A 10,676-nucleotide genomic window follows, 5' to 3' on the forward strand; every position below is an offset into this window, starting at 1 on the left:
GAGATTCAGAGTGTTCATGAAGTGCTAATGGAAGGATTTCAAGGAATCTGGTAGTGTGATTGTGCAAGGTCATGTCAATAAGAGATAAAGAATCTTGGTAGGTTCTAGAGTTGTGTAATAGTGGCCTTAAGATAAGTGGGAGAGTTCCACCGCCTACGATTGGACTGCATGGTCGTCTATTGGTGAGATTTCTGGATACTAGTACATTGATGGGCTATTTCAGCTAAGGAAAAGAACATAAGTGGTAATATGAGTAGAGGAATTGTTAAAGATGTGCTATAGTTGGCCTTATTAACCCATGTTCAAGCTTGGGAAAGGTTCAGGATTTATGCTTTGTATAGATGGGGGTTTCAAGGAAAGTGATTCGGCCGGGTGCTTCGTCGAGAGGGTGTTCATATGCTAGAAGATTCTTGGAGTTAATTATATTCGGGACCAAGCCAGAGTGGGTGACTCTCAGACAACAGTCCTAGTAGATTCACAGGTCAAAGTGTGGTGTCTAAGGATTTCGAGTCCATAAGTATGGTTAAGAATCGGGTTTCTACAACGGATTATGAGAAGAGGCTTGGAATGTTCTATGATATCTTCGGCTTTGTAATGTAACATTTGAGGGAATGAGAGAAAATGACTTCGGATTCGTAGGAGAGTGTCAGAATAGGCGTACCAGTTGAGGATGCAAATAGGCGCACACAGAAAGTATGAAATGGTTCATGGAATTTGAGACAGTATAGTCTAGCGATACAAGGCCACTCGTGATGAGTGCGGATCGAGTTCGTTATGTGTTGAATGGATTTATTAATATTTCTAAGGCAATTAAGGATAAATTAGAAGAGGTTGGATTGGTTAGCCATAGTGGGATTGGCATATTGGTGGTAGTAATCAGTCCCTTCAGCATGATTAGGTTATGTAGGTGATTCATGACGGTATGTGAGGCCTAACGGTTGCCGTGATTGATTTTATTTGGAAGTATTCAAGTCTTATGGCCAGTTATGTGTGGGCGGATCCCGGAAGGGTTATGGTGTCTTAGACCACTACTTGAGGATTTGCATGTTCTACAGTTATGAGGATTCACTCGCGTGTTGCTATGGTTCTCTTAAAATAAGTAAATGGAAGTTTCTATATGATGAAGTATTGATCTATTAGTGGTTCAGGAGCTTTAATGAAAATCTTGTACTATCGCATATTAGCGTGTTAGGTGCAGTGAGTGGTATGGAATTTGAAAGTGAGAATCAAGGTTGCGGTTCGGTGTTGGCAAGGATGTCACGATCTCGGATGAGCAGGAAAGGAGTTGGGATTTTTAAAGTAAATTGGTATTGTCTTCAGTGTTACCTGAGATCAGTGCCCTGTGCGGGAGGCTTCATGTATGGAATTGCGGATTCTTGATTTGTTTTATAGCATTGTACGGCCGGTGGTGAGGATGTGCACACTTGTTATCTAGTGCGAAAGGTCGTAGGAGTGTACCTCACGCGAAGATTCTATAAGCGTGACATGTAGTCACTTGATTGATTGAAGATTTAAACCAAGTGTGAAGATTGTGGTAATATCACTAATTTGAGAATTTATGCCTGGAGGGCACTCGGTTTATTAGGTTATGGACTGTGGAGGTTTGCTCCGATTATGACGGTTGTCCTTGTGCGTTATGGGAAAAGGAGGGGTTATTAGGAACCCTTGAAAGGTTATTAGCCTAGTACGGTGCGATTCAAATTGACTTGAGATCTGTGGATGGATTTAAATGTGAATGTGGGCTCGGTATCGGGCCAGATGTGTTCATTTCAGCAATGCGCTCCTTGTGGAGGAGTATTTGGACGTCGGGTGTTATTTCTTCGTCAGTTATTTCATGTAATGCTATATTTCGCCGTGTGAGTTGTGAGGCAGCTCGCTAAATTTCTTATGCATTTCGGTTCCGCGCAGCGATGGTGTTATGTGAGCAGGATGTCTTTTGAGATTTAGATCATATATCGCACTTCAGTTGTGCTTGCGTTTTGTAGCTTATGGTGCTATATGTCTCTCCAGGGTTGGTATTATGCACTAAGCGTGCTTGTGATCGATATTCGGTATTTTGTTATAATGAGCAATTTAGCTCGATATGTATATCCTTATGAGAGGATCGAGTGGCACGCCGCCATGGTTATGTTATTTGGATTGGGTTGCAAGCCGCAACAGATGATTTTGAGTACAGTTTCTATATTCTAATTTTTGTGTGTTTTGTTTTCCATTTTCTAAGGAAAGTCCATATTAGCTGCGTGAGTTGAGTAGTCCCTTCCAACGTTCGTTTCCTTTTGTATCACATTCGAGTTGTAGCCTATTGGCACGTTGTGGCATCATATGGGACTTTTGGTTATGTCTGAGGTGACTTATTACCTGAGTAGTTCGTACTGGGTGAGACGGGATTATTGGATCCAGGATTAGTGCGATCGGATTATAAGAAGTATATTAAAGAGCAAATACCATTATGTAGTTCAGAATGAGGTGATGGTTCTTGTAATGAGTATAGCCCCAATTATTTGTTGATTCGACAGTTGGTTACGAATTTCGACACAACTCTTCCGTCGTGGTGGTATTGCAAAGTTGAGGCAAGATGTATATAGGTAATGAGATGTATTGGGAGCACCAGATTCCTGGAATTTCGACTATTATGATCAGAGGATATTATTATGGTTATGTGAGTTATGCGGGGCATAGTGTGAATTTGATCACGCCCAACTATGCCTTATAAAAGGACAATGCGGACGTTGCAAATATAACCTGAGTATTTATGCCCAGAGTCGAATCCACAGAGAATTAACCTATCAATTACTTTCGTTGGACTTACTAAATTCTTTAGAATCAACTTCCCCAAACGTTGTGAATAACAGTTGATGGTATATTTAATAACTAAGATTGAAAGTCAATAAACAGTTGTAAACTAAATATGCTTAAGTTGTGAACAATAATGAGAAGGTTCTAAGGTAGTGATTTCCCCTATTGATGGAATCCCTTCTGTTTATGTTTCATATAGATTTACCAACACATCTCTATCAATCATGAACACTCTTTTTACCGTGAATCTCTCCCGAGTAATCACGATAATTTACTAGACACACTCTCCCGAGATACGCCAGCTGGCTTTGTTTATTACAGTTCACTTTAGATTGCACCCAAGACTTCGTTATCCCTAATCCCGCCTTTAAACCCGCAGTTATAGATCCCTCTTATACTTTGGGAGTGATGTTGTTCAACAATTACCTAAATATGCACTCTCTCCCGAGTTATGCATACTAAATAGGCACAACTAATTGAGGATCCTGTCAATTAACTACAACAAATACGTAGTTGAACAAATAGAGATTAAACTGGCAAACTATATTAACATAATCAAGAAGTTCATCCTTCAATAGGTTCCATCAAAATCCTAGACAAAGGATTTAGCTACTAATGACAATGGGTAAATAACCTATGAAAATATTCATGATCAAAATTGCCAGAAAAATAAAGAGAAGAAGAAAATATGATGTTTTGGGTGATCTCTCACACTTGTTTTCCTTGCCAAAGTACTCTCTAAAACATTCCATGCCTCCCTTGGGCAAGTTCTATTGTTTAATATAGGGTTTTGGGCTAAAAATCCCGTGTTTTGCACTTCAGTCCCTCAATTTTCCGCTTCCTATCGCGGTCCTACCGCGGTTACGCCAGGACCGCGGCCAACTAGCCTCTCAAAATCCGCAACAGCTTTCTACCGTGGTCCGACCGCGGTTATGCCGGGACCGCGGCACTCCATTTCCAGTTCTGGTTTTGCTGCCTTCGCGTGATGCACTTAGCGGATATTGTTAGATTGGCCTCTTTTTCTCCGTAGTTGATCCCAAAAGTACTTCATAGACTTCTTTTATTGTATGTAGCCTGCAAAGCATGAAAAGCACTAATCAGAGCATTTTGTTATCACTTTTTACCATAAAAACTATACACGAAGGTGGTTCTTTAGGGCCTAATTATAGTCCAATTCACCTATTATCAACACCCCACACTTAAATCTTTGCTCGTCCTCGAGCAAGTTGAACCACACTTCTAGGCCTAATCGTTCGATGCATTACCCAATTTATGTCATACCCTCCATTACGAAAGAACAATCTAAGCAGTGCAACAGCCACACCTCAGATGAAGACTCTAATGCCATGCCACACTCGTGCTTACTCTAGTTACTCTAAACAGAGGTGAAAACTTGCTTTTTCTTCCTGATTCATATGCCCTCACATCACATTTCTGAGAGTAGTTCCACACACAAAAATCAAGCAACAAAGGAACTACAGATAGAACGAATCCACTCAATCTCAGCAAAGAACATTCACATGCCACACAGATACACCATAAGCTTGCCTTTAGTGTAATACTCTACTAATCGAGTTGTTCAGTCCAAGATCAAGAGGTCTTTATTTGGTTATAATGTAGGCTAAGGGACGGGTAGGATATATTTGGATATAATGACTAATCTCCCTAAGCACTTTTAATACAATCGTTCCATTTATTCCAATTTCCATGTTCAACCCAATCATTCTTCCACACTTGTTTCATAGGCTACCCCCACTTTTCTTTAGGTGCAACTGGCCTCTTTTTTTTATTTAATTTGTTTTTTTAACAGCCATTGCACCATTCAAGTATTTTCCTGATTTTTCTTTTCCCACTCCATTACTACCCCACAGTTTGACTTTTATATGCTCTTTAACGATTCAAGTGCTTCTAGGAGGTACAGGTTCAAACAGTCAAACTATTCAAACACAGGGATGTAGGTTATTGTAAGGTTATCAAAGAACAGGCTCCAGGCTCGAAGGGGTTAACTATGGCAATATGTACGGGTGGATTCATAATTATATAGGCTACACAAGAAAATGCCTCAATCATCTCTAAAGCCAAACAACTTCTATTTCGCTTTGCAAACACACAGGGCAAGTTCTAGGTATCGCATTCAAGCACAGAATACAAGTATTATCTCACACACACTTGGCATGTAACTCATTCCGAATTAGTTCATCAACACACTCACATGAGCGTTCAAGAAAGACAAGGTGTGCAGAATTAAGGCATAAAATTACGAGTCTACAAACGAGCCTAGACGTCGTACCCTTAAGTTCGTTTTAGTTATTTGCAGGTGTGTACATTACGGGTTGCATTCTTTCCCTCACCCATCTTAGTCCAATAGAGTCCTAAGGGTCCTAAAAATATTAAAGAAAAATCTACCTAACTCGGTTCAAGAAAAGCCCTTGGAAAAAAACCGTGGTCAAAAGAAAAACCAAGGAGGAATTACTACACTACCTAAAAAGAAAAAGAAAATAAAATAAAAATCTAAATGGACTACACTACTTGTTTTTTTTAAACCCGACTTTGACCCTCAAGAGACCCGTCGACAAGTGTCCGTCGTTGGGCCAAATCAGTTACTTCTAAGGTGAGTACAACCAATTATACACAACAATAAAGATACAGAACTACAACACTCAATGTATATGAACACTAACAATACACCACTAAAGAAAGTCTCCCACCCCACACAAAAAGAATATGGAATGTTCCCATGTCATAACACAAATAAAGTGCAGAAGGGTAAGAAGACTTCCCTGAGCATCACTCGGAGCCGGAGACGGTGCTGGGATCCACATAACAATCCCTCCCCAAAGCACGAAACCAAGCTATCATTCGGCTCTCAGACCTAGCCTGCCGCTGAGACATGGCATCCATACGCATATGCAGGCCATCCACCGAGGAGCGAAGATCTGCCACCTCTTCCTCCAAAGAATTCAACATGGGTCGACTAGACTATGATCTAGAGAACCCTGCCCCAGTATGGGGTCGCCGAGAGGATCCGGCTCCATCATAGGATCTCCTGGATGGTGCCATGGGTGCTGGGGCATCATCCTCATCATCAAGCTTAATGGTTGTGGGTGCATCTCTTCCCACTATGATCTTTGAAGCTCTGAATGCCGCTTTTGCGGGCAAAGCTCTATCTGTAGGATTGGTGGGGACACCATCCAGCAGACACAACCTCGTCACAAGTGAGGGAAAGTAAAACCCCTTAGATAGCAGAGGTGACCGAAGGATCATTTCATCTCCAATAATTCTCGCCACATCAAAGTCTTTCTTGGTGACGAAGCACCACACCAATAGAGCCCGTAGGTGGTTCACATCTGTCGTGTTGCCCGTGGGCAATAACTGGCTGCAAATAATGGTGAACCAGCACTTAGACCCATGTGTGAACGACTTGGAGTGAAGGGTAATGTTTTCCTGTAGCTAGATTGGTCGACCCCCTGTGCAGATTGTCTCAATCATAGTGTCCCAAGTGACCCCTTGAGCGTTGTGATAATGATCAATGTCACCAGTGAACTAGGGCAGTTGCAAGAGCTGGCGAATCTTTAGAATTGAGGCATCTACCACCCTGCCCCGCACAATCACAGACCGGCACAAATTTTCCGGGCAGTTCGCGTAGAACTCCCGAACTATTAATGGGTTTTCCGTCTCAGGTTTATCAAACAAGAACTCCATCTCCCTCCATCTAATTTCCTCATACATGTCTTCTTTTTCCATACGGAGGGCAGCCCTATCAACAGGAATCTCAAGGACAAAGCTTTTGGTGGCTTTAGCATGAAACGCGTCCTCTGCCTCCTGTGACTGGAACCTGGTGGCATCATATATTGGCATTTGGGAAGTGCTTGCCGAGCTCTTTCGCCTTTTTCGGGCCATATTACCAGCAGACAATTCAGGGTAACAATCAGATGCATCCTAACATGTGTCAGTCGGATGGGTACTCAGACTTCACCACCTGATGGCACCAAACAGTTTCCTTTTGTCAATCAATGCCAGTATACCCAATTAGTAAGGTGCCCAAAGTTGACAACCTCCACTATTGCCCTTACACCACTATTAATTCTATAATTCCACCATATAATACCCCACACAATCTCCCACAAGTGAATCATGTCAAATTCTACCACCACCGTAAACTAAGAAGGGCACAAAGTGCTCCAAAATTTTACAACACACCCCAATTTTCGGCCATTTGGGCCGTTTAGGCCTCTAAAAATTATAAAAATCGCCTCCAAGTTAAGCACAATGAAAACCCAACCATTTAAGCATCAATCATGGCCAAAAGAAGCAAATAATGGAGAAAAGGAAAGAAAAGAAAGAAAAAAATAAAAAATTTACACTAAAACACTACCTAGGGTTTAATTGAAACTAATTTAGACTACTCATTACACTAAGTTATGGAAAAAAAGAGAAAAGAATAGAGAAGCTGACCTTGAGGATGAATGGAAGGGATATGTTGTGGAGAGAGAGAGATGGAGAATAAAGGAGGGGCAACAATGGGTGTTTGAGGGATAGGAGATGGTGTGAAAGAGAGAAGAGAAGAGAGAAGGGGATGGGGGTTGCGGGTGGTTTGAAGAAAAGAAGGGTTTGGGGGAATAGTGGGGGGTTAGGTTTATTAAAAGGGGGGGAAAAAGGAAAAAAAAAATTGCACTTACCTGGCCCGTGCTGGTCTGTCGCGGTTACGCTGGGACTGCGGTAGACCTCTTTCAGAGGGGGTATTTGACCATGGTCCTACCGCGGTTACGCTGGGACCACGGTAGACTTCTTTCAGAGGAGGTCCTTGACTGTGGCCCGACTGCGGTCTGGGCGTGTTCCTGCTACTTTTTTTTTATGCATTACACTTACAACACATTCGTGGGTTGCCTCCCACGCAGCGCCTGATTTAACGTCGCGACACGACACAGATGAGCGCATTTAAGGCTCGCTCGACCTCTGTTGTTCAGTCAGGTGTAGCTCAGACACTTCCTTTGGTTCGCTCATGCCCACATATAGTTTCAATCTCTATCCATTGACTCTAAATGTACGAGAGTCTTTCTCTGTGGAAATTTTGACAGCACCTGAAGGGAAAACTTCAACCACTCTAAATGGTCCAAACCATCGTGACCTGAGTTTACCCGGAAATAGCCTTAATCGTGAGTTATAAAGCAACACCATATCTCCAGGATTGAAACTTCGCTCCACAATGTTCTTGTCGTGCAACCTCTTCATTCTTTCCTTGTACAACCTTGTGCTCTCAAAAGAAAGATGTCTGAACTCATCGAGCTCATGCAATTCTGTGATTCTCGTTGTGCCCGCAGCCTCGATGTCTAGATTCAGCTGTTTCAGTGCCCACCACGCTCTATGTTCAAGTTTCACTGGCAAATGGAAGGCCTTCCCGAACACCAACTTATATGGTGACATACCAATCGGTGTTTTAAAAGCAGTTCTATAGGCCCATAGTGCATCATCTAACTTTTTCGCCCAATCAGTTCTTGTGGCGTTCACAGTCTTGGTTAGCACACTCTTTATCTCTCTGTTAGACACTTCAACCTGCCCACTAGTTTGCGGGTGATAAGGGGTAGCCACCTTGTGGCGTACATCATACTTTGCAAGCAACTTCTCGAAAGCTCTATTATAGAAGTGAGTGCCTCCGTCACTGATAATCGCTCTTGGTGTCCCAAATCTGGTGAATATTTTCTTATTCAAAAACCCCACCACCACTCTTGCATCATTAGTGGGCAACGCTGCAGCTTCTACCCATTTGGACACGTAACCTACAGCAACAAGTATGTACTTATTGCCATAGGAGCTGACGAAGGGACCCATGAAGTCAATCCACCAGACATCAAATACTTCCACCTCTTGAATTGGGTTCATGGGCATCTCATGGCGACGGGAAATGTTCCCGGTCCGCTGACATTCATTGCAGCCCTTCACCCATTGGTGCGCATCTTTAAACACTGTTGGCCAAAAGAATCCGGCCTCAAGCACTTTCGCAGCTATCCTGACCCCTCCAAAATGTCCTCTATAAGCCGATGCGTGACAAGCCTGCAAAACAGAAGATTGTTCTATCTCGGGGACACACCTCCGGATCATATTGTCAACACAAATTCTAAACAGGTAAGGCTCATCCCAATAATACATGCGGCAGTCACGATAAAACTTTTTCTTTTGTACAGATGAAAGGTCATAGGGAACTATACCGCAGGCCAGGTAATTTGCAAAATCTGCATACCATGGCGCTTTCTCAAGACTAGTAGCGAGCAGCTGCTCGTCTGGAAAAGTTTCCAGAATATCTTCAACCTCAACTGCATTTTCAGCTCTCTTAAGTCGTGATAGATGATCAGCGACTTGGTTCTCTATGCCCTTACGGTCACGAATTTCAAGGTCGAATTCTTGCAGCAGCAACACCCAACGAATCAGGCGCAGCTTAGACTCCTTCTTCTCAATCAAGTACCTGAGAGCTGCATGATCAGTGTATACAATTACTGTAGAACCAATCAGATATGATCTGAACTTGTCGAAAGCAAACACCACAATCAACATCTCCTTCACAGTCACAGTATAGTTCAGCTGGGCTCTACTCAGCGTTCTACTAGCATAGTAGATTGGATGCATCAGCTTGTCCTTCTGTTGTCCCAGCATTGCCCCCACTGCGCAGTCACTGGCATCACACATGAGTTCGAATGGTTGCTCCCAACTGGGGGCAACAATGATAGGTGTTGTGACCAGTCTCTTTCTAGCTCCTCAAATGCTACCCTGCAATCATCATAAAACAAGAAAGGGTGATCTTTTTCTAACAACTTATAGAGAGGGTTGGCAATTTTTGAGAAGTCTTTTATGAATCTCCGGTAGAAATCGGCATGCCCAAGGAAGCTTCTGATTGCTTTGACTGAAGTTGGAGGAGGTAGCTTTGCTATTACATCCACTTTTGCACGATCCACCTCAATTCCTTTGCTTGACACCCGGTGCCCCAAGACTATGCCTTCTTGTACCATGAAGTGACACTTCTCCCAGTTCAGAACCAAGTTAGTCTCAATACACCGTTTCAACACACGCGTCAGATTAATCAGGCACTCATCAAATGAATTCCCCACCACTGAGAAGTCATCCATGAACACCTCCATTATGTCCTCTACCATGTCAGTGAATATGGCCATCATGCACCGTTGGAATGTGGTGGGTGCGTTGCATAGGCCAAAGGCCATCCTCCAAAAGGCATAAATTCCATAAAGGCAAGTGAAAGAGGTCTTCTCTCTGTCCTCCGGTGAAATGGAGATCTGGTTGTATCCTGAGTACCCGTCTAGAAAACAGAAGTATGACCTCCCTGCTAGTCTGTCTAACATCTGATCAATGAAGGGAAGTGGGAAGTGGTCTTTTCGGGTGGCTAGATTTAGCTTTCTATAATCCATGCAAATTCTCCAGCCTGTGACTGTTCTTGTAGAGATCAATTCATTGTTATCATTCTTAACTACCGTCATGCCACCCTTTTTAGGTACACATTGAACTGGGCTAACCCAGCTGCTATCAGAGATTAGGAAGATAATTCCCGCGTCTAACCACTTTATTACTTCCTTATTCACCACTTCCTTCATGTTAGGGTTCAGACTTCTTTGGTGTTACCTGGAAGGTTTGTGTCCCTCTTCCAGTAGAATTTTGTGCATACAGTAGGCGGGGCTGATCCCCTTTATGTCTGCCATGGTCCACCTAATGGCAGTCTTGCACTCCTTAAGTACCTGCAAGAGTTGTTGTGCCTGCACATCTAACAAACTAGATGAGATAATAACAGGTAATGTGGAGTTAGGTCTAAGGAATTCATACCTGAGATGGTTGGGCAATAGCTTTAACTCCAGCTTTGGTGGTTCTTCGATAGATGG

The sequence above is a fragment of the Nicotiana sylvestris genome, chromosome 10 (assembly GCF_000393655.2).
Source record: "Nicotiana sylvestris chromosome 10, ASM39365v2, whole genome shotgun sequence".
In the NCBI taxonomy this organism is placed as follows: domain Eukaryota; kingdom Viridiplantae; phylum Streptophyta; class Magnoliopsida; order Solanales; family Solanaceae; genus Nicotiana; species Nicotiana sylvestris.